This window comes from Crocuta crocuta, unplaced genomic scaffold (genome assembly GCF_008692635.1).
Source record: "Crocuta crocuta isolate KB4526 unplaced genomic scaffold, BGI_CrCroc_1.0 scaffold175, whole genome shotgun sequence".
Classification (NCBI taxonomy): Eukaryota; Metazoa; Chordata; class Mammalia; order Carnivora; family Hyaenidae; genus Crocuta; species Crocuta crocuta.
The window spans coordinates 690834-714132 of record NW_027530988.1 but is presented as its reverse complement, the minus strand read 5'-3'; the positions used below and the strand labels follow the sequence as shown (position 1 = coordinate 714132).

The 23299-nt window shown below is 36.9% G+C and overlaps 1 protein-coding gene across 11 annotated transcripts in view; it reads left to right on the top strand.

Annotated features, from left to right (window-relative positions):
* Nucleotides 1–5993: 5993 nt before the first annotated feature.
* The window catches only part of HNRNPC (heterogeneous nuclear ribonucleoprotein C), a 52455-nt gene continuing 35149 nt past the window's right edge, over nucleotides 5994–23299 (top strand). For 2 of the 11 annotated variants that reach the window (XM_077770344.1, XM_077770342.1), the window contains exons 1-3: nucleotides 5994–6136; nucleotides 6771–6816; nucleotides 10936–10961. The gene's annotated coding sequence lies outside the window, so the exon portion shown is untranslated. Of the gene's footprint in view, nucleotides 6137–6770; nucleotides 6817–10440; nucleotides 10605–10935; nucleotides 10962–11570; nucleotides 11676–23299 lie in introns of those variants that run through there. The other 9 variants (XM_077770343.1, XM_077770333.1, XM_077770334.1 and 6 more) reach the window with 8 other exon arrangements.

The window sequence follows — 23299 nt, the reverse complement described above, 5'->3', positions numbered from 1 at the left end:
CTCAGAGCCTGGAGGCTGTTTCAGTCTGTGACTCCCTCTCTCTCTGACCCTCCCCTGCTCACGCTATCTCTCTCTCCTAGAAATAAAAAAAAACTAAAACAAAACAAAAGCTGGTTCTTTATCAATTTTATCTTTTCAAACAGCCAGAAAAAAAGAAAAAAAAATTTTTTTAAGAAAAAAAGAGGGAGAACTAAAAATCAGAAACAAAAGAAGCAACAACCAACATCACAGAAGTACAACAAATACTTCTGTACAGCAACTACTAGAAATATTTATATGCAAAAAATTGTACAACCTAGAAGAAATGGATGAATTCTTTGAAATAAATAATTTTGCAAAACTGAATCAAGAAAAAATAGGAAATCTGACAAGACTGATTATTAGTAATGAAATTGAATCAGTAATCAAAAATTTCCCCAAGGGCACCTTGGTGGGTCAGTCAGTTAAGTATCTGACTCTTGATTTTGGCTCAGACATGATCTCATGGCTTGTGAATTTTTCTTTTTTAATTTTTTAAATGTTTTTATTTCTGAGAGAGAGAGAGAGCGAGCAAGTGAGCAGGGGAAGGTCAAAGAGAGAGGGAGACACAGAATCTGAAGCAGGCTCCAGACTCCAAGCTAGCTGTCAGCACAGAGCCTAATGCAGGGCTCAAACCCACAAACCGTGAGATCATGACCTGATCTCACCAAATCAGATCATGAGCCAAAGTCGGACAAATAACTGACTGAGCCACCCAGCTACCCCATGGGTTGTGAGTTTGAGTCCCATACTGGGCTGTGTGCTGACAGCATAGAGCCTGGTTGGGATTCTCTCTCTCTCCTCCCCTTCCCTCCCTTCCTCCCTCCCTTTCTCTCTCCTCCTCCCACCATTCTCCATCTCTTACAAAAAATAAACTACACAACAAACAAAACAAAAACCTCCGCCAAACCAAAAGTCCCCAACCCAGTGGCATCACACATGAATTCTACAAAATGTTTAAAAAAGAGTTAATACCTAATTTTTTCAAGCTATTCAAAAAAAAATAGAAAAGAAAGGAAAACTTCCAAACTCAAGCCAGCATTACCCTGCGATCAAAACCAGAGAAAGACACCACAAAAGAAAAAAGTACAGGCCAATATTCCTCATCAACATAGATGCAAAAATCATCCACAAAATATTAGCAATCCAAATTCAACCATACATTTAAAAACATCATTCACCATAATCAAGTAGTACTGTGGGCGCAAGGATGGTACAACACTCATAAATCAGCTTGATAGATCACTATAACAACACGAAGGATAAAGACCATATGATCATCTCAGTAAATGCAGAAAAAGCATTTGACAAAATTCAACATCCATTCATGATAAAAATTCTCAACAAAGTGGATTTAGAGGGAGTATATCTAAATATAATAAAGGACATCTATGACAAAACCACAGCTAACACCATAAAGGACATATATGACAAAACCACAGCTAATATCATACTTGATGCTGAAACACTGAAAACTTTTCCTCTAAGATTAGGAACAAGACAAGAATATCAATTCTCACCACTTTTATTCAGCATTGTATTGGAGTCCTAGCTGCAACAATCAGACAAGAAATAAAAGGCATCCAAATTTGTAAGGAAGAAATTAAACTGTCCCTATATGCAGATGACATGATACTACATAGAGAAAACCCCGAAGACTCCACCCAAAAAGCTTTAGAATAAATAAATTCAGTGATGCTGCAGGATACTAAGTTAAATACAGAAGTCTGTTGCATTTCTCTACACTAACAATGAACTGGCAGAAAGGAAATTAAGAAAACAATCCCACTTATGATTGCATCAAAAAGAATAAAAGACCTAGGAATGAACTTACCCAAGGAGGTGAAAAACCTATGCTATGAAAACTGTAAGGCATTGAGGAAAGAAATTGAAAGCATAAACAAATGGAAAGATATGCCATGCTCATGGATTGGAAGAATTACATTAAAATGTCCATACTCACCAAAGCAAATTACAGATGTAATGCAATCCTTATCAAAATACCAATAGTATTTTTCATAGAACTAGAACAAATAATCCTAAATTTTGTGTGGAACCACAAAAAACCCCAAGTAGCCAAAGCAATCTTAAGAAGAACAAAACTGGGGCACCTGGGTGGCTCAGTCAGTTAAGCATCTGACTTCGGCTCAGGTAATGATCTTACGGTTAGTGGGTTCGAGCCCCGCATTGGACTTTGTGCTGACAGCCAGCTCAGAGCCTGGAGCCTGTTTCAGATTCTGTATCTCCCTCTCTCTCTGACCCTCCTGGGCTCATGCTGTCTCTCTCTCTCTCTCTCTCTCTCTCAGAAATAAACATTAAAAAAAAAAAACAAAACTAGAGATATCACTATCTCGGGTATAGTACAAAACTATACCAATGGAACAGAAGAGAAAATTCAGCAATAAGCCCACACGTATATGGTCAATTAATCTATGACAAAGGAGGCAAGAATATACAATAGGAAAAAGACCATCTCTTCAATAAGTGGTGTTGGGAAAACTGGACAGCAATATGCAAAAGAATGAAACTGGGCCACTTCCTTACACCATACACAAAAATAAAATCAAAATGGATTACAGACCTAAACATGAGACCCAAAACCATAAAACTCCTAAAAGAAAATACAAGCAGTAATCTCTTGGGCATTGGCCTTAGAAACATATTTATGGATAATGTCTCCTCAAACAAGGGAAACAAAGGCAAAAATAAACTATACACCAAAATAAAACACTTTTGCACAGCAAAGGAAACCATCAACAAAAGAGGCAACCTATTGAATGGGAGAACATATTTGCAAAATATATATTCAATAAGGAGTTAATATCCAAAAAATAGAAAGAACTTATAGGGGTGCCTGGGTGGCTCAGTCAGTAGAGCATATGATTCTTGATATCATGGTCTTGAGTTCAAGCCCCATGTTGGCCATACAGCCTATTTAATTAAGGGGGAAAAAAAAGAACTTAGCTCAACACTAAAAAAAATCCAATTAAAATTGGGCAAAGGACCTAAATAGACATTTTTCCAAAGAAGACATACAGATGGCAAACAGACATGAAAAGATGAAAAGATGCCCAACAGCACTAATCAGGAAAATGAAAATCAAAACCACAATGAGATATCGCTTCATACTTGTCAGAATGGCTAGTTTCAAAAGGACAAGAACTAAGTGTTGGTGAGGATGTGAAGAAAAGAAAACCCTCTGGGGCGCCTGGGTGGCTCAGTCTTGATTTCAGCTCAGGTTAGGATCTCAAGGTTCCTTGGATGGAGCCCCAAATTGTATAAGGTTCTGCACTGACAGTAAGGAACCTGCTTGGGATTCTCTCTCTCTCTGCCCCTCCCCCACTTGCGTGCATGTTCTCTCTTGCTCTCAAAAAAAAAATTCTTTTTTAAAAAGAGAAAAGAGTACCCTCATGCATTGTTAGTGGGAAATTTTTGGTGCAACCACTGGGAAAAAAAGAATGGAATTACCTTAAAAAATTATAAATAGAAATGCCATCTGATCCAGCGATTCCACTACTGGGTATTTACCCAGAGGAAATCAAAACACTAATTGGAAAAGGGCTATGCACCCCTATGTTTATTGCAGCAATATTTACAACAGTCAAGATATGGAAGCAACCTAAGTGTTTTTCATAGATCAATGGATAAAGGTGATATGTATGCACATATACACACAATGGAATATTTCTAAAACATTAAAAAGAATGAGATCTTGTCATTTATGACAACATGGAGGGGCCTAGAGAGTATTATGCTAAGTAAAATACATCAGGCAGAGAAGGCAAATATCGCATGCTTGCACTTATATGTATAATCTAAAAAATAAAAAACAGAAAGAGATGGATAATTATAGAGAACTGGTGATTGCCAGAGGGGAGGGAATAGGTGGGATAGGTGAACTAAGTGAAGGGGATTAAGAGATACAAACTTCCAGTTATAAAAGAAATAAACCACAGATTTGGAAAGTACAGCATAGTGAATACAGGCTACAATATTGGAAAAACACTCTATGGTAACTATACTTATTGTGGATGGTGAGCATCGCATTATGTATGGCACTGTCAAATCACTAGGTTGTGCACCTGAAAGTAATATAACATTGTCAACTATACTTCAATAATAAAAATTAAGGAAAACAAAACAACTTACCATCCAGGAGAAGAGAAGACTGTGAAATTGACCACAGTGCTATGAGTTTGTTGCAACCTAGCAATTGAGCTGAGGCCTCAAGCTCTTGTAGGATGTTTTCCTCTGATTACTTGTTTAAAGTTGACAATTTGGAAAATACAGAAAAGAACAAGTAAACAAACAAAAAAACAACAACTAATAAAACAAAAAGCACCTGTAATTCTCCCACCAGGAAGAGAATCACTGTTAGTAATTGAGTATATTTTTTACATGCTTTGGTTTTGCTTTTCAAATTTGCTTAAAAGCAGTACATGCATATAGCCAAAAAATTCAAGTAGTATAACAAGGCATACCACTGAAAAAGGTAAAAACCCTGCTCCCCAAAGCTATGTTGAAATAAATTTCTAGATCCAAGATGGAGTCCTTCCTGTCAAGTGTACCCTATAAATTCTGCTTGACCGGAAATGCTGAATACCCTGTCAGCCAATCCGCAAAAGTCAAGGCAACTCTGGGCTTTAAACTTACTTCCTTTTCCTTGATCTTTCTGTATAAGGTCAGATATGCAACCCCAGCACTGTTTCTGAGTTGCCTCTTCTAATGTAAAAGTTGCTGTTGCCCAAACCTCCCCTGGTAGGCATTGCTTGTGAGGCAATGTATTCTCCCAATCCATGGATTATTTTCTCTTGAAGGAAGGATATCAAGCTAGTTAATTGTTTTGTCATTTGACAGGTTAACAGCTAGCTTCATTGTGAATCTCTCTGCAATTCAGAATTCAAAACTAATGCATAAAACTGCCTTCACATATACATTTACCCCTTAAAATGGATACAGATGTAATCACAGTATCAGGTGTTCTGCATCCTCGTTTCCTTAACTAGATAAATCTCCCCCATTCTTAGTAGAGCCGGACCTATTTTGACTGCGTTCATGGCTGCTATAATATAACCAGAGTTACTGGCAGGCGGTGACCCCAGGGAGTGGGTGGTAGGCCATTTCGGGATGAGGGGATTTAAGGAACCAGATTTGTACGGCGGGAGGTAATCCAATTTGGTTTGCACTAGGGTATCAGCAGGATGACTGAGGCCAGAGAGTGGGCCTAGTATGCCAAGCGAGCACTTTATTTTCTGTAGTGGAAAGGAATAAGGAAGTTAGTTGGTTTGGGTGAGATACGGGTTGTCTGAAGCAGGGCTTGACAGGCTGACAAGTGGAGCTGTCCAGGAGGGGGCTGACATTCGGGTCTAGAACAGAGTAGGGATTTGGGTTGGAAAAATCGCAGGGCTGGTTAGTTTTCTGCGGCCTGGTCCTCACTGCTCCCTTGCCTAAGAAAAGCCCTCTCTTTTCCCACATTCGGTGGAGGATTCACTAGGTGCGTCACCTTTTTCCTATACCCGAGGCTAGGGCAGATCCTTCTAGCGGCTACATAACGAAATCCCTTAATCCTTCCCCGCCCCCACGTCGCGGGAATTCCGAGATCTGGGCGGGCCTTCTACTAGTTGATCTAAGAAACAGAGATTGGAGAATACGGCCGCCAATCAGACTTCCCGGATACCCGGATGTGAAGCGGTGCGTGATACAAAGACGAGTTTCCACCCAGCGCTTCGTCAGGTACAGTGACCAATAAGCACTTCTCAGGTGATAAATGACAGGAAACGTAGCCATTTGCAAACTAGTGTCTCCCACGCATGTGGAAATTCTCCTGCATAGTCTAACCCACTACTGATTGTGATTGGGCAGCATTGTGAAGAACAGTAGAACTGTCTAATTAGAAGCGGGAGCGAGAAAAGTCGCAACCAATAGCAGGATTCTCGGGAGCGGGGCGGGGGCTAGGCCTTCGCCTCGGCGGCAGAGGAGACTCGGGGGCCATTTTGTGAAGAGACGAAGACTGAGCGGTTGCGGCCGCGTTGTCGACCTCGAGCAGCAGTTGGCTTCTCCACGTAGAACTCGGGAGTAGGAGATTCAGAATCGAATCCCTTCTCCCTCCCCCCTCCTGGTAAGTGGAGGGGGCGGAAGCTGGGCTGGCGCTGGGTTCCTCCGGGAGCGTGAAGGGGTGTGGGAGAGAAGACGAGGGAACCCTACCCTCGGTAGAGTAACTAGGCCTCCGTTTATTCAGTTTGCGTTGGGCCATTAGGTTTTATACAGGACAGAGTTTTATAGGCCTCAGCCCTTGCGTAGATTTAACCTGGTGTCCTCTGGGCCACGATCGGCGGGGGAAATGTCCTTTTTCTTTTTCGCTCTTTCTGTGTTAACGGCTGCTTCCTTTCATTTTCTACGACCATGAGGACTCCAGGAGAGATAAAGGGAAGATCGAGATGCTCAGATGCTCCTTAATACAGTTGAAGTTCCTGTAGTGTCGATGCCTCGTGTTAAATTTAAAAATTGGGCGGGGGATGGGTAAGGGTTACCAAGTAAATCTTGTACCGCAAGCCTTTTAGATTCTGGAGCGTACCGCAGGGCATGAGTAGTAAATATAACAATAGATTTAACGTTTTGCCGATTACTCTTTATTTTACACTTCTCTGAGCAATGGCGGGCCTCGAAGTAGCTATTCTCAGTTCTATTTTTTTAATTGTGATCATTTACATATTAACAGTAATAATTAAAGCTGGCTTACTTTTTATCTGCAGGTTACAAATCACTTGAAATATATAAGTTAGTGGAACTTTGCTTGAGGTAGGTACTGCTATCTTTCTCAGACAGGAACTGAGACTCTTAGAGTGTCGGTTACTAGGGCCATATTAAATCAGTAGCGGAACTATTAAGGAATTTGACCACTAGGTTGGTTAGTCAAGTGCCTTTACCTACTATTGATAGTAGGTATTAGAAGTACTATATTTGAATTTTTCAAGAACCGAATTACAGCAACCGCTAGCGGTAATTGGAAATTTCCAAACTGCGCTTGGAGAAAATAACTTAATTATGGGAACTGCAGTTGTTAATTAATGTAACAGTGTAAGAGAAACTTAAAATTTGATTTTTACAATAATTCTGGCATTTTTCCAAAATATCTAAACTTTGGTAAAAATGTGTACATATTTTTTATTAAGAAACTATTATGCTTAATCTTTAAGTCCAGAAATTTACTAAAAATGTTGACTAAGTTTATAAAAATTACATAGGTTTTTTATCTAAGTAGTATCACATTCACTTAACCAAGAAACCACTTTTTTTTCCTTCATATTCTGGGAAGGGGAAGATTAATTGATTTTATTTTTCATAATGTGTTACTCTCACAAAAACTATTAAGCAAAATTTAAACCAAAACTGCAGGGTAAATTCATCTCAGGAAACAGAAGGTAAATGTACTTTTATCAGGAATAGTGATGCATTTGTGTTAATTCCCTCACTATGTAGATACTGTAAAAGGGATTGGAAGCATTGCCCTTTAAAAATGTAAACATGTATATTATTAAATGGGCTTAAAATTAAAGTTTATCACTGCAGAACTATTAGAAATGAGATAAGGGTAGTGATTGTTTAAGTAATAACCGTAATATTGTTGGCAGATAAAGAGAAATGTAAAGAATTAATATTTAATAACAGTTATTGATAAGAATTGAAATTAATTCAGGGGCTCTTTTCTTGCTTTGAGGTGTTAGAAATACGGGGTTTCTTAGGATCAGCATGTACCAAGGAAACAATTATTTTGAGTTTGATATCCAGCTGGAAAGATTTGGCCCCAGAATTAATGTTTGAAACAATTTTAGATGTGTTTTTAGATACATAGGATTTAGTAGCATTTTCACATGGCTAAAGAGGAAGAGTTTAAGAAGGAATTCTAAGTTGCAGGTCTCCTGACCTTGTGTTTTCCCATGCCCGTAGCACTGGAGTGCTTGGTTTTGCTATTCCTTCTGTAGAAAATTTAAACATTCCTTATATTTGTGATGAGGTCTTCAGTGGGTTTCATATAGCGTGTGACTTTGTTTCAAATAGCGTGTGACTTTGTTGAATGGGACTGGTGTAAGAACAAGGTATAAATCTGAAGTAGTTAATTATTTTAATATTAAAGATTATATTAAGTAGTCATTGTCTAAGGTATTAATTGGGGAGTGATAGAGATTAAGAGAATTAGACTTTATTCTCTGTCTCCACCCTCTTTATTGTGTTAGGCAAATAATCTAAACCTTAGGGATTTCAGTTTTATACTTAGAAGAAGGGGGCTTAAACATCTTACCTATTTTCACCTCTGATTTCTACTCAAGTCATTTGTTGTCAGAAGTCTGAAGTGTTCAGAAAGTTTTATTATTAAAAGCAGTTTTTGTATATTAGTAACTTTTCTACTTTAACTCTTTTTTTGTCTTGAAGTAGTTTTGTTATCTTTGGAGGGCATTACTCATACTTAGCATGTATACTACTGCTCTTTGGGATCAGGGAAGTAGATGATTTTGTACATATTAGATATATTAGGGAATTGACTGGTGAGATCTAGTACTATTAGATATTAGATATAGCATAACTGTGTGTATTCTCTTAGATATTAGAAAGTTAAGGTTTGTTAAGGGGAAAAAGATCAGTTTTTTAATTCTTTTGGTGCATTTACTATGATAGGTTATGATCTTGGATTTATTTTGCCAGGGGATTGAGGTTCCCCATTAAGTTCGCCATGTTAACTGACCTTAGAATTAACAAGGGGAATAGTGGGAAGTAGATTGCAGTGCTCTCCACCACTAGGGTTTCTAATTAGGTTTGGTGTAGGCCCTGACAATTTGCATTTCTAATAGGTGCCACTTGGTGTTGGTTGGCAACCCTCACTTTGAGAATAGTCTTTTAGAAGAAAGGTTGCAAATCTCCCAGAGGTTGGACAAAGTATTATCTAGGTATAATTACGCCCTAAAGGGTTTTTTTTTTTTTGTTTCGTTTTGTTTTCTTGAATGAGTTGCTAGCGCATCAGTTCAACATAACATTTTGGAAGACTTTGAGAATTGTGAATGCTTCTTTTCATATTAACTTAATAAGCTTATGTCTTGTGACATACATGCAGTGGATTTATTTGTAAATGAGCCACAATTTACTTAACATACTCTGAAAATTTTGAGTGCCAGGTTCAGGCTAGGACTCCAAGTAAGAAAATTGAGAAAGTTTCACCATAAACGTATATCACAAACACTGTTTTAGAGATCATATTCAAATGAGCGTACGTTTTCTACAACTTTTCTTTATAGTTTGTACAATTTTTTTAAAAAGATTTTATTTTTAAGTAATCTCTATACCCAACGTGGGGCTTCATCCCACAGCGCTGAGATCAAGAGTCACATGCTCCTCTGACTGAGCCAGCCAGGCACCACTGTAGTTCATCCAATTTAACACATCAGTCCAAGTATGAAAGTAACTGCCTTGTCATGCCTAAACTGGTCTGCTACTTTGGAAAAATAGTTAAAATTTTAGAGGTTTAGTATCTGTTCTGTTGTAGTCATTGATACATAATTGATGCAAGGAACACTTTTTAAAAGCTTATTTTAAAATGTTTAAGTTTTCTGACATCTGCCTGAATACTGAAATGTGAGGGCAACCAGTTCCTTATTTGCTCAGAAGACCTACAGTCTAATTGCAAATCTTACAGTCTGGTCATGTATGTTATTTTTTAATGTGGTGTTATATAGCAGATTCTTGGATTTCATATCTTGGAATTAGCTCTGTATACTAGCTTATAAACAGTGGGACCACAGAAACAAATTCCTCGGGGACCACAATTTATTTTTCGCCTGTTTTATGACATTAAATATTCAGTAGCTCTAATCTTTTCTTCATTTGTGGTTTTTCCATTGTCACTAAGTAGAATGATGAGCTCCTTATTATATATTGTTATGTGCTTCTTATTTAAAGCATCTTTCCCCTTTATGTAGAACCTATCAGATCTTTTTGTTCAGTCATTTACTAGTTTTGAGAATAGATGTCATCTCTAGTATGTATCTTCATGGTAGACCATTCCCCCTTCATACTCTTGATATTTGACTTTTGCTCACTTCTTCATCTCTTTTGGCCTGGCTTTTCTATAATTTCTTTGCCCAAACTGCTGATTATCAAGATGATCATTTGATTGTAGATTTTTGTTTTTTAAGACCCTTTTGGGAATATAGACATATATTCAGTAAATTTTAGTCACCAACTGATAATTGAAGAATTGTGAAGACAGTCACTGGAGGAGGGGATGGTTCTGTAGAGGCTTTCCCACCCCAGTGTAATGTTATGCTTTACCAAAATGTGTTAGACGCAATGGACAGATGTTTCTGTCTTGGGGGTTTAGGGCACAACATTTCTGAGGAACTCTGACTCAATCTGTCCCTTCTCCTTTCACAGGGCAGCAAGGCGAACCCCATCCCTACTCACTGGAGCTCAGCTTTGATTTTTAACCTCCCTTCCCCACCCTTCCAGAACACACACATTCCCATTCCAAAACTGATTTTATAAAGACATTTTAAACATAATGATGCAACTTGGTGTGCACTACGGCAAATTTACAGGTGTTTTTTTTTTAATTGTTTCCAAAAACGGGCCTTGGATTATAATGTAATTTTTAAAATTTCTATTTCTATTTTTTCTGCAGCAGTTGGGTTAGAGGAGGAGGAGCCTTTTAGCCTCTCATAAACTGACCTCTCTACTTCCTCGTGTATTTTTAAGATTGATTGATGATGTGGAAAGGGCTTTGCTTGTCTGCTACTGAGAACTTTACCCTTGCGGTTTTTGTGGAAACTGCTTTTGGAAAAAGAAAAGAAAATTGAACTTTACTGACTTAACATTTTTGCACCTCCCGTTTTTCTAATCTGGGCTATTTTTATTTTTGTTTTTTTACAGTGAGATTTTTTTGATCTTCAGCTACAGTAAGTTATTCCAATTTTTTTTTTACATTTTTCCTGACTTTCCGCTGATTTCCTTTTTATTGTTGTTACTAGTTACTATTATTATTTATTATTATTATACTTATGATGGTGATGATGATGATGATAATGACACTGATGATTTTTAACCGGATTAAAATCGAGTTTTTCTGAATGTTCGTAAGAATATCTCCGGCCTCCTGATTGACTTTGGAGTTTTACATCTTGGGAGAGAAAGTGAAGGCATTAGCATTTTTAAGTAGATTGATCACATAAACCTTTTCTCTCCCAACCCCACCCTTGCCCTCATCCCCTTCCCCACGCTTGAAAGAATTTTACTGGCTGTTAAGTCTGTGACCTTATTTTTCCTGATCTTTAACTTAACTGTTTTAGAGCATCTCTGGACGTCTGTATTTTTAATTTTTTATTTTTGTTTTTTTATTTTTAATCTTTCATTTGTTAAATTTTTAAACTGTGCTGCAATAAAATGTGTGTGGTACTACTTAACACCTATAATGGTGATGGCATTTTCCCAGAAAGCCATCTCCTCCTGTTTCCCTTGAAATCCCTTCCTGCTTTTCCTGTACACTACTACCCCTCACAAACCACAAGCTGCAGCAACATGGATGCCCAGCCTGGAACAGCAGCAGCCAGGATGACCTGGAGCCAGGGGGGCCTTCGGAACAGATGCACACCCTTCCTGGGTGATGGTAAGAGGTGTGAGGTCCACTTGGTTTCATTGCAAAGACTAGGAAATACACCCCTTTTAAGTCTAGTTGATACGGTGTAGGTGATAGCTTCTGGAAATGTTTAGGTTGAGATTTTTGTGTGTCTCAGGTGTTTCCCTAGGGATGCCACCTCAGTTTTTTGTAAAATATAATGGAATTACGAGTTTGTAATTAACTGAGAAATTTTGGTAATTGGAAAGAGCAGCTGAAGTTTACATTTATTTTAGAATGAAAATGGTTTGTTTTAATTAGCAACAAGACAAGAGACGAGCATATTACATGGTTTTTTTAGATTATTGCAAATTAGTAGTGATGTCATTCAGAGTAATCTTGTTTGTGTTGTGGATTGTATTCTATTTAGACTGTTCTTAAATGAAAATTAACGTGAATCAAACCATAGGAAACATCCGGTAATAGTAAATGCTATCTCACTGGGAGGTGTGTGTTTTTCTGTTTTTTGTTTTTTTAAGGATAGCTAGGCTTTTTAATCTCAGGAAGTGAAATCTAATATGTATCCAAATCAGGAAAGATCTGAGGTTGACCTCTTTCAATGATGACTTGTGGCCCAGCTAAATGTTGGGGAACCTGGTGTGTTTCCAAGAGTACTAGTAAGGAATGAGTACCTAAAGACTTAAGAATTCTAGCAACATCTAGTATTTTACTGACAATAGTGAAATATTTTGATATAACTCACTTCAGTTGCCATAGTATATTTTGAAGTGAGGTTTAAAATGATTTTTAAAGGCATTGAATGCTGTGTGGCACTAGGGTCATTAACATACTTACCTTGCTGGTACTAAAAGAATAAAATCCTATTAAAGTGAACACTGAAGGCATTCTCAAACTAAACCAGAAAGGGAGAAAGCTCTAAACTGTCCTGAGGTTATATGGAAGAGGAATGGAATTTTTTTTAATGGGTCCAAGTATTGTTGATGGCCTTTACTCTATGAAAGTTATTTTTACCTGTCACTCTCTGTCTTTGTCATTGTGTGGTTGCTGTTCACTGTACACCCTTTCTTGTTCGTTTTGCAGATTTCTCTTGTGGGTCATGTTCTAGTTTGGGGAGATACCAAAAGGTATAGTTCTTAAGGGACTCATAACCTTGTGAGGGAAACATGAATGAAATGTCACCATGTGATTAAGAGGTAAACGTAAATTCTATAGAAGCATGCAAAAATGAGTACCCCATTGACTCCTAAAAGGTCAGGAAATCGGTCTTTTTAAAAATATTTTTAAAAAATGTTTATCTTAGAGTATGCAAGCAGGGGAGGGGCAAAGAGAGGGCCAGAGAATCTGAAGCGGGCTCTTACCTGATAGATAGCAAGGAGCCCAATGTGGAGCTCAAAACCACAAACCATGAGCTCATGACCTGAGCCAAAGTTGGATGCTCAACCAATCTGAGCCACCCAGGTGTCCTGGTCAGGAAATGCTTCTAAGAGAAGGAACTGAACTGAACCTTAGAATTAACTCCAGATTATAAAAATTTTACTGCCTGCCAAGGAGTTTTTATTTTATCTAAAAACCATTAGTGAGCTATTGAAAGGTTTTCAACCATGGGGTGTGATCAGATTTTAATTTTAGAAATGTCATTCCAGTATTGTGGAAATGGCTTAGAGGAGAATGAGATTCGAAGTAGGTGGTAAGCAAGATAATTAAAATACACAGAAAAATCAAACTGGGATTAGAGAGCTGAAAATTTAGGAGGATTTGGTGGTGGTTGTGATAATGAGGAGCAAGGAATTCAGCATGACTCCCAAGTTTCTGGCATAACTCCTAGGATAGATGTTGGGTAAACAAAAGGAGCAGTAAGAGTAGTAGAAAACAATTTAAACACTGGTTTTTGAGGTGTTCCTGGAAGATTCAGGTAAACATTTGAGTGCCTATTCTGAAAATCCTGGTTAGGCTGGGGCATATAGGGATGAACAAAACCTATTGTCCCTTGCTCTCTTTGGTAATATAGATCATTGCACACTTTATAATCTAGAAGGAAAAGAACAGAATGAGATGAGAGGAAGAGAACCAAATTTAGAATATGGAAGTGGGAGGCTGCTGCCAGTGAAGAGATCTTAAAGGAATTAATGTTGAAATTAAGATCTGGAAGTGGGTTTTCCTACCTGAAAGCACAGAATAATGGGAGCAAAAACTTGGCTTTAGAGCAATAAGTACTACTGGAGAATAGTCTCCAAAATTCATAGAATAAGAGACAAAGTTGAAAAGACAGGCAAGTACCAAGCATAGCATATAGGTCCTTTTATGGCCACATTTAACACCAAGATTATCTTGGGAACAAAAGGAATCTTTTGAAGGAACTGGAGAATGCTGAGATTTATTTCTTTGGAATTTCCTTCTGGCTATTGAAAGGGGAATGTAAGTAATGAGGACAAAGTTCAGAGAGGACAGTAAATTGGAATACTTTATCAGAGTGGTCACAATCTTGTTAAATCTCTTAAAAAAGCACATAATCCTACTTGCCCAAGGTTTTCAAATTATTTTTGGGGGGCCTGTATTAATGAGCAGATATAAATAGTTTGAAGAGGGCAGGTTGATCAGATTCTAGGAAATACTGGTCACTTCTGACAGCTCCCTTGGGTTAGATCTGATAGGATCCCTTTTCTGTTTGAAAGGAAAACTGAAGTAGACCCTCAATTTTTCCTTTTGGAAGTAATAATATGGACACTTTACCATCAGTGTTAAAGTCCTTATAACTTTTTTTAATAATTTATTTTAGAGGGGGAGAGGGCAAAGAGAGAATCTTAAACAGGCTCCACGCTCAGCACAGAGGAGGGCTAGATCCTATGACCTTGGGGTCACAACCCAAGCCAAAATCAAGAGTGAGATGCCCAACCGCCTGAGCCCCCCAGGCACCCTTGTCTGAACTTTTTTTAATCATCATCTTTGTATAAGTAGTAGTATTCACATTTTGGAGATGGGAATATTGAAGCACAGAATTTTAAAAATTTGCCCAAAGTTAGACAAGGTAAATGGTGACACATGGATTCAACTCAGGCAGTTAGGCCTACAGAATTCAACTCTTATACTAGGTTGACTGTTCTTTACTTGACATATTGAAGAATTTCTGAAAAAGAAATCTTGGGTAAAAGTTACTGCCCCCCAAAATTGTTTTGGACCTCCATTTTTTTAAAGACTTTTGAACTAAATACATATTTTGATGTTTATATCACTTTAAATGGCATAATGAAGTGTCCCTAGGTAATGAATTATTTAGGTAGATGTAGCTTTGTGGTATAATTTTATGAAATAGTTGGACGTGACAGTATTCTTTTGAGGACATAAATACATTCCAAAAGTGAGTTTTAGTCAAATAATTTATGGTTTAAAAAAATACCCATCCTAGGGGGTGTGTTGCCAAATTCAGTCTTTCTTCAGACCTCATTACATTTGACCAGTTGGTATGATTTAACCAGTGCAGACACTTTCCCCCTTGAAACATTTTTTATGTAGCTTCCAGGTTTTTCTGTTTCTGGCTTTTTTTCCCTCTCACTTGGCTGGAGTGCTCTGTGGTTCAGTCCTTCCACTTTTCCTTTTTACTCACCTTCCCTGGGTCATTTCATTTCATTCAGATGATTTTATGTACCATTTATGAGCTAATGATTCCCATGCTTCCATCACCAGCCTAGGCTTCTTTTGAATTACTTGCCAATCTAATTACCTAGCTGACTACTCCCTTTAAGTATATCAACTTAGAAGTCCAAAACTGGGTTCTTGTTATTCTCTCAAACCCGTGTAGCCTGTTTCAGTTAGTGAAACTCCAGTTCTTATGTCATTTAGGTCAGATGTTGGTTAGCCATCCTTACCTTTTTACTCTCATACCTCACCTTAGGTCTTGTGGAGTAGCCTGTCAGTACTTCCTTTAAAATAACAAGAACTGACCCATACTGCCATGGCTTGGTCCAGTTTCAAGCTGCCATTGTCTTGTGCACAACTGGAATAGGTTTAGGTTTTTTTGCCCCTCCCACCAGTGTGTGGTAGCTACATTGATCCTGCTGAAATGTAATGCTTGAATAAATACCTGAAGGAGTTTCTTGAAACTCAACTAATAGCTCCTTATTTTCAGCATTAAAATTAAAATTTCACTGTGATTTAACATGATCTGTTTTGTCCCTCTTTAATAATATTCTTACAGTATACTCTGTTCTAGCCACATTGCCTCCTTAGTGAGTCTTAAACACACTAGATGATCCTATCTCTGAGCCTTTCCTTGGAATTTTCTTCCCCAGACATTCCTAAGATTAGGTTCCTCACTTAACTCAAAGGTCATCTCACTGATGTTTTCCCTTTCTTGGCCCTTCAAACATTTCCCCCCACTAAATACTCTAGCACTTTTCATCAGAACACGTATTAAGAACTTTATCTTCTATGTAAAGGTATGAGAGAAATAACCTGGAAAACAACATTTATGTAAAACAACATTGATTACCTCTGGGGTAGAGAAGGATTTAGGGTTTGAAGACTGAGTAGTATAATGAGCAACACAATACTTTCTAATTTAAAAACTTAAAACTCCTTTTGTAGAAATACTTAAACTCTTAAGATTCTGTGACTGGGTGTAAATAGCTATGGCCTATGGTAGGGGGTTAGTAAGCAGTTCTGTAGTTGAGAACGCAGTTTTAAAATAGGTTTGGCTGGAAGCACGTGGGTGGCTCATTCATTTAAGTGACTTTGGCTCAGGTTATGATCTCCTGTGGTTCACCAGTCTGAGCCCCTTGAGCCCCGCATGAGTGCTTAGAGCCTGGAGCCTGCTTCAGATTTCTGTGTCTCCCTGTCTCTCTGCCACTCCCCTGCTTGCACTCTCTCTCTCAAAAATAAATAAATGGGGGCACCTGGTGGCTCAGTCAGTTAAGTGTCTAACTTTGGCTCAGGTCATGACCTCCCAGTTTGTGGGTTCGAGCCCTGCATCGGGCTCTGTGCTGACAGCTAGCTCAGAATCTGGAGCCTGTTTTCAGATTCTGTGTCTGTTTCTCTGACTCTCCCCTGCTCATGCTGTCTCTCTCTTAAATAAATAAAACCTAAAAAAGAATTTTTTTTAAAATGAACATTAGAATAAAAATTTTTTAAAAAATAGGTTTGGGTGTGGTGGAATGAGTCCTCATTTGAGAGCATGAGTTGTTGTATTTCCTGCAATGGGGCTATAGACAACATTTGGAAGAATTTTATCATTTTTTTAAAAGTTACTCTCCGGGAGTGTGCACACCTAGGCTTTTCAGCAAGTCATGTCATACATACAGCACATACGATTCAAATAGAAAAAAAAATCTTTTGCTTCATGACAGTATAATATTAACAAAAATTAGATAACAGTCTAAAAATTTTAATAGCTACATACCTGCCTACTTGAACAATATTTTACATAAATAGAATTCTGTTTGGGGCACTTAGGTTGTTCCCATTTTTTCCTTTTTATACAGAATTGAACAGTATTAAAACTAAAATTTTATAAATGTCTTTCATTCTTAGATATATGTATGTGTACATTTGGCGTTTTTAATTTTGTGAAAAATTCCTGAACTTACATAAAAAAGGGGTATAATCAATTTCTATGAACTTGATTCAGTTTTAACAGTCCTTGGGTAATCTTGTTTCACCTATACCTGCATCTTTTCCCTCTGCTTCATGTCGATTTTAAAGTAAATTAAGGATAATTGTCTTTTGCTTGGTCTTTTCTGGACTTAGAGAAGTTCTTTTATTAAAGTTTTTTGTTTTTAATTTGAGAGAATCTTGGTATGGTTATTCTCATAAGTGATAAAATTGACTTCAGGGTAACAAAACATGTTCATCTTCCTGTCAGTTTTCAAATTTAGGTGTAATCCTATGTTTTGGCTGCTTAAGTCTGAGTGATGGAGAATGTTTTAGTAACTTTAAGTCAGATTTCCTTATTAAAAATTATTTCCTTAAAAAAAGTTTAAGATTTTATGACAAATATTTTCATTAGTTTGACAAACGCGTTTAGTAACAGCCTGACTTCAATGGACTTATTTATAGTCTGTTACATTGAGTGACTTTGATTATGTGTATGTATTACTGTATAAAAATTACTATATTTGACAGCTCAGTGCTTTCCCAGATCCCACAGGGGTGTAACCTAGAAAACAGGCACAGTGTTGGTAAATACTGAAAAATTGTGATTTTCCAAACACCTGTCTCCATAGTAGACATTAAAAGGTATATTTTGGGGGTGCCAGGGTGGCTCAGTTGGTTCACCATCCGATTCTTGATTTTGGCTCAGGTCATGATCCCAGAGTTTTGGGATTGAGAGCCCTGTGTTGGCCTCCTCACTGAGCATGAAGCCCACTTAGGATTTTCTCTCTCTCTCCCCCCCTCTCCCTCTCCCCCTCCCTCCCCACATGCTTTTTCTGTTTCTCTCTAAAAAAAAATAAATAAGTAAAATAGTGTAAGTTTTATAACTAAAAAATACTTTGTTGTAACTCAGTGCAAGATAAAAAGGAAATGAAATCTTGTGAATAAGGATCATTGGCCCTTTCTGTTTGCTATTTAGAATATGGTCTGTGCTCCAGCAACAACATCATCATCATCATCATTATCATCATCATCATCACCTTCATCATAATCTGGAAGTTTCATAGAAAATACAGAATTTCATGGCCCTATTCCTAGAACGGATGGGCACATCAAAGAAAAGCACTGGTCTAGACTGCTTGCACTCCCTTTTTTATTGCTTACTTGTAGACATTTTGATGGGCATTGTGGCAAGAGTGTTTTTTGGTGTTTGAGGGGAAGTTGGGGATCATGGTATGTGAATTTGCAATAATACAATATAAAAAAGTAACCATTTTCTGTGTAAAACTTGAAATAATGACTCAAATTATAAATAGGATTAAGAATCAAGTAATTTCAAAGGGGTAGACTGTATAAACGGTGATACCACTGACACTAAAAATGAGAACTGTTTCTTGGTAATAGCTGAAAGGAGAAATATTTGAAAAACAATTTTGCAGATCAGTGTGGATCTGTGATTATAATACTTATGAACGTTTTTACCTATTCCCTCCCTAATTTTCAAAGAAAATACTCAAACGTACAAAACAATACGATTGATTTACATATACTTTCCATCTAGATTACTATGTTACCATTTTGAGTGTTATTTACTGAACTACTTAAAGGAAATTGCTGATTTAAGACAGAGCCCTAATATTTAAACCATGAATCTCAAGTATAAAGATAATGTTCTCTTGGTCGTCAGGGGTTTATGTGCACCTTAACCATTTTGTCACTGTTATTCACATAGGTTTTGAGTTATACCAGAAATAATAAATACTTCCTGTATGGATTTAAAATTATTTTTATATATTGCATGTGTTCTTGATGTTTTAGTTCCCAGTCAAGGTTTATTGACCTTACTGAAGTAATTATGAAATGTTGATCTTTTCCTTTGAAAAGTATTTTTCTACATACTCCTAATACTTGTTTGATACTTGTAGATTTGGGAACCTTTTTTTTTTTNTGGCTTGAGACATTCGCAGAGTGGTACCTGGGTGGCTCAGTTAAATGTCCAACTTCAGCTCAGGTCATGAACTGAACTGTGAGTTTGAGCTCTGTGTCAGACTCTATGCTTACAGCTCATAGCCTGGAGCCTGTTTCAGATTCTGTGTCTCCCTCTGTATCTGTTCCTCTCCCACTGACACTCTGTCTCTGGCTCTCAAGAATAAAGAAAGATTTAAAAAAAAATTTTTAAAGCACTCCCAGAATGAACAGATGCTTGTTGAAGGGGAGTTTTCCTATGTAGACGTTAGTCTAGTTAAGAATGTGATAGGTTTGGGGGGCACCTGGGCGGCTCAGTCAGTTAAGTGTCCAACTTCAGCTCATGGTCATGATCTCACAGTTTGTGGGTTCGAGCCCCGTGTTGGGCTCTGTGCTGACACGCTCAGAGCCTGGAGCCTGCTTTGGATTCTGTGTCTCCCTCTCTCTCTCTCTCTGGTCCTCCCCCAATAATTCATGCTCTTTCTCAAAAAATAAATGGAAAAAAAAAACACTTGAAAAAAGAACAGTATGCTATGCTTCTAAAGTGCTGGGGTTTTCTTTTTAAGTAATCTCTGCATCTAGCATGGGGCTTGAATCAACAACTCTTGATAACAAGAGTCACATGCTCTACTCACTGACCCAGCCAGGCACTACCTTATTTCGTTAAATCTGATGTAACACTGAAACTGATGGATGCTATTTAATAATGGCAGCAGTTGATTATGAAGGTTGAGATGTGGAGAGAAGTATCTATCTGTTGGGACTACTAATGAGATACCTTGAATTTGTGAAACACAATATCCAACCAAAAATTTGGTTGAGAGATGCCCAATTTTAAAAATTACATATGGTTTTGAATTGCTCTTTGTGAAAGGGAAGCCCTCGACCATTACAACTTCCATTTGGTGGGTAGGATGGTTTATAGAAATCTTTGCTTGTTCTAGGCCATGCTGTGCATTGTATCCTTAAATTGCAAGGTAGCAATAAGCTATCTTTGCAGAATGAAAAATTATGAAAGCATCATGGTTGTTGAAAAATTAAGGAAAAAGTACTTCCAAACTTCACAGTATTCCTATATCCTGAGATGTCTAACACTTCATAATTTAGATAATTTGTACAGTTGATCCTTAAACAATACAGGTTTGGATTGTATGAGTCGACCTATGTGGATTTTTAAAAATATGCAGTGCTGTAAGTATATTTTTCTTAGGATTTTAGTAGTTTTTAAATTTTTCTTATTTCTAGAAACAGCATGTGAGCAGGGGATGGGGAGAGGGAGAGAGAATCTAAATCTAATGCAAGGCTGGATCTCAAAACCAAGAGATCATAACCTGAGCTGAAATCAAGCTTAACAGACTGAGTCATCCAGGTGCCCTTCTTGCTTTATTATAAGAATGCAGTATATAACACATGCACGAAATACATGTTAATCATCTTATGGATAAGGCTTTCAGTCAGCAATTTTTGAGGAGTCCAGTTAGGTGTGGATTTTTTCTTATACAGTGGGGACGCTGGTGCCCCTTGCCTCCTCTGTTGTTCAAGGAACAACTGTATGTCATGTGTGCTCCTTAATGGCTTGGACAGACATCTCTCGATGTCAGTACATTGTCATTTTAAATAATTGTTGCTGCTTGTATTAATTGGATTGGTGTACTGAAATTCATTTTGCCAGTCCTATATTGTCATGTACTTATTTTCTAATTTTTTACTATAAATAGGTCCAAATCCTTATTTGCTTCAGATGAGTTCTCAGAAGTGAGATTGAGCAAAGAATATGCACAGCAGGTTTAAGGCTTTTGATAAGTCCCATTGTCCTCTGAAAATATGGAACCAAATCATAGAGAAAATGTATAAAAATGACCATTTCAAGATTAAAATGTTTTTCCTCTTTTGTAAATGAAATATGGTAATTGGTTTAATTTGTTTTCATTATAATGATGTTTAATTTTAAAAATCTTCACAAACTTTTAGTATTACTAGTCATTTGTGTCCTTGGCCCATGTTTTTCTTTGTTGGTATTTGCCAATAATAGTAAATGATGTAGTAGTTAGCGGCAGCTGCAGCATCAACACTTGTTATGTGCCAAGCACCATGTCAGTGTTTTCTGTACTTAATGCCTCCTACCTCACCTATGAGACTAATACTCATTTTTCTGCTGAATGATCTGATTTTGGGAGGAATTGGCATCTCAAAAGGGTAGTATACACTATTCATAGGGGTTGACATCGAAATCTAAACAAGTCTGACCCTAAAATCCCAATCTTCCAGTTTGGTTAAATTTTTTTGAAAACCGGGTTTACTTAAATTTTTTATTTGTAATTTTTTAAGTTACTGATGCAGGTCCTGCTCAAAACTAACCATGATACGTTTAGGAAAACTAAATCATGTAATGCAGGATAGAAAAAATATGCAGAAGCACTTGTCAGTTGAGATTGCCTTTTGCTGGTCATTGGTTTAAAACTAATACTGTAACATAAAAAAACTTTGCTATTGAAGGAAAATTGTGTTAATCTTATTAAACTTCTTTAAATAATTTGGGGAAGACCCATTGGTATATTGAACAAATCAGGGATGATATGTCATTAAAAGAGATTGTTAATATTTTAATACTTAACAAAGTCAGCATCTGAAACTTCAGGCTGGAACGAGGGACAGTGAACTAGGTCTAAAGAGGATGAAATGGTATTTGAAGTGTAAAACCCTATACTAGATGTAAAGAGACCCAACACTGTAATTGTCCAAATAGGAAGTTAGCATTATATTAATAAGAATTAGAGGTTTTAACTTCATGAATTCTGCATATGTTGACAATACAAAAGTTACCAGAAACAGTAGCATCTGGGTAGCATTCAGAGTGTGTTCCATTCTTCATAGAACAACGAAATTTGGACTGCTACTGTTTTTAAAGGGACAGATTAAATTGTATTTGTTGTATGGGACCTTTTCTTATTTTCATAGAGGGTAAGGATAGGGAACAGTTTAAATAAGATGATTTATGTTAAAGAAGAAAATTTTAATGCTAAGGAAGAGACCATAAATGAAAGAGGGAACCAAAGAAATTAGTTAAAAGACAACTACGTTTTAAAATTGAGTATTTGAAAGTTATGAAATCCTTGACTTTGTCAGTTTAAGAGGCTAGATTATTAGTGAGCAAGGATGTTGTTATAAGGGGATTTTAACATTCTCTGAATAATTGTGAGGCTGTTGAGCTACATGATTTAGTTTTTTTATCTTAGAGATTCTGGGAATATTTTTAAAACCTTCAGTTTAAAATTTTTTGTTGCATTACATTACCTAAAGACAGGAACAATCTTTTATTATAAAAATGCTTATATTAAGATTTGAAGAAAACATGTAAAGAAAATACTTAAAGCATCAGTACTCAAAGATAACCACTTAATATTTTGCTATTTTGGTCCATTTTTCTGTCTTTGAGATAGAGGTACTTCTACACTTCTATATTTTTATGGTATATATTTTATATATTTATAGATTTTTATTAATGTGGAATTGTTACCATATGTAGTTTAAGAGGATTTATATTGTAAATGTTTTTCGCTTAGTTTTCTAGAACAAGTTTTTGTTGGGGTGTTATCTAATGTTTTTTGTTATAGGGATCTATAACAAAATTGACAGATGTCAACGTTTCTCATTTTCAATTCCAAATAAGATGACCTGAAATTAATTTAACGTTGTCAGTTCCTTAATCAATGCAAGTATATAGTCTCCCTATTGCTTGGCACTTAACCTTTGATTAAGAATTTTCAAAGGAACCTATAGAAATATGTAATGGTTTACTTATAGCAGAGGGAATGCCAGTGTCTCTTCATCCAATTCGATGATCGTTATTATATTAGCAACTCTAAGAAAAATACATTTTGCTATTTTCTTGGAACTTGTTGAAGTGTGTGACCTGGTATATATCATTTTCCCATTTGCCAAGAATAGCTTTAACAAACTTTGGAACAGGTTATATTCACCCATGTAACATACACCATTCCTGTTTCAGCTTTCTTGTGCTTGTTCTGGTGGCTGCTGCCTAGATTACCATGTTTGTTCTTTATCTGTGGGGTTGTTGTTTTTGTTTTTACCCCCTTGAATAATTTTAAAATT